The following is a 2,131-nucleotide window of genomic DNA, read 5'->3' on the forward strand; positions in this document are numbered from 1 at the left end:
CATTGTGACCTTCCCTTAAGCCTTGTTCGGCCGATCATTGAGGCTTATTCTGATTGTCAAGGCTGATTATCGAGGTCGATTGTCAAGGCCGATTCTGATTATTGAGGTCGATTCCGATTGTTGAGGTCGATCCTGATTATTGAGGTCAATTTTGATTATTAAGCCCGATTCTGATTATTGAGGCCGATTGTTGAGGCCAATTCTGATTATTGAGGCCAATTCTGATTGTTGAGGTCGATCTTGATTATCAAGGTCGATTCTGATTATCGAGGCCGATTCTAATTTTTGAGGCCGATTCCGATTGATAAGGACGATTATTGAGGCTGATTCTGATTATTAAGGCTAATTTCAATTGTTGAGGTCGATTTCGATTATTGAGGTCAATTTTGATTATCGAGGCCAATTATCGAGGTCAATTTCAATTATTGAGGTTGATTCCGATTGCTGAGGCCGATTGTTGAGGCCGATTCTGATTGTTGAAGCCAATTTCGATTGTTAAGGTCGATCCTGATTATTGAGGTCGACTCCAATTATCGAGGCCAATTCTGATTATCGAGGTCGATTCCGATTGTCGAGGCTGATTCCGATTGTCGAGACCGATTCCAACTGTCGGGGCCGACCACCGAGGCCGATTCTGGTTGCCGAGGCCGATTGACGAGACCCAATGTGATTTATATGTGGCCCATATTTGAGGCCATTGTGATGTATATTCAGCTCATGTTTAAGGCCCAATGTGATGTATATGAGGCCTATGTGATGAGGCCCATTGTGGTGCATTTGAGGGCCAAGCGATGGAGCCCATTGTGATGTATATTTGGCCCATGTGAGAGGCCCATCGTGATGTGTATTAAGCTCTTAAGTAAGGCCCATGGTGTTGTATATTAGGCCCCTATGTGAGGCCATGGGTCCACTATAGTTAGGCTCTATGTGGGTCATTCCTTGGGGGCAATGTTGGTTAAATGTCCACATTATCGAGGTCGATTGTTGATGCCGGTTATTGATACCGATTATAAGTATAAGACAACATAGCATCACGATACATATATGTATCATCTGCATGTTTATTATGAGATGTGATTGACCATTGCATATGCCATAGTACAAATGGTTTATGGGACTCCCTGATAGGTGGAGTTATCCCACAAGAGCACACAGTATGCGCAAGATTGATGCATGATTGCACCACATGACTCATGCATCTTGCATTGTATGATTGTGATTACTGTACTCCCTAGTGACATCAGGGCTGTGACCTCCACAGGCATGTTGTGGATGGCCAGATGGGACACCGAAAATGTTTGGTTCGAGCATTTGGGCACTTTGAATGTCCGTGGGTGAAAGTCTCTAAACCTCCGAGGTCAGGAGACACCCCAACGTCTAGACCAAGTGGATACATGAGTTCCCGAGTGCCGAATACTAGTAGACCGCGTCTCCCACTGTGTCGTGGTCAGTTGGAAGGGGTGTGGTATTATCCGCCCAAGTGAGGAGGCTGTAAGCTAGGTTGAGTTTGACCAGCTCCCAAATGGGTCGCTATTGACGAGCTGGGTAGGCATTGGTATACTACTAACAGGCGAATAGTGAGGTCTTTTCCACTCGCTGGGCTACACGGCCGGCTGGGGTGGTAGTCAGACCCTAGTGATGATCCTAGAGATGAACAGTACTGATATGTGGACTTATTGGGCAAGAGTTGCATACTCATTCATTCATTCATTATCTACTCGGGCTGGTGGCGCGAACTATTTATTACGTGTGCCTTCGTAATGACCAAATTTTGGTTGGGACACATGACTAATCTAAGATCAGGAGTTTACCACATTGAGTTTGACTATCCAAATTTAGGTATGAGACTGGTTTGGATAGAAGTCCCTTATGATGGACCTCATAGCCTGCGAGACTTCGTACTATCATCCTAACTTCACACTCTAGCATGGTCATTCCATTTGCACCGCATATTGCATTACATCTGCGGCATATGTCATTTTCGGTTACTGTGTTTCTACATTTATATGGTCTAGATACGGCTGACAGTATTTGTGAACTCATAAAAAATTATATATTACATTGCATCCTCGGGATATGATATTTGGCTCTTTATGACTCTTCATTTGCATAGTTGATCTGTATTGTGTAC

The sequence above is a fragment of the Magnolia sinica genome, chromosome 8 (genome assembly GCF_029962835.1).
Source record: "Magnolia sinica isolate HGM2019 chromosome 8, MsV1, whole genome shotgun sequence".
NCBI lineage: Eukaryota > Viridiplantae > Streptophyta > Magnoliopsida > Magnoliales > Magnoliaceae > Magnolia > Magnolia sinica.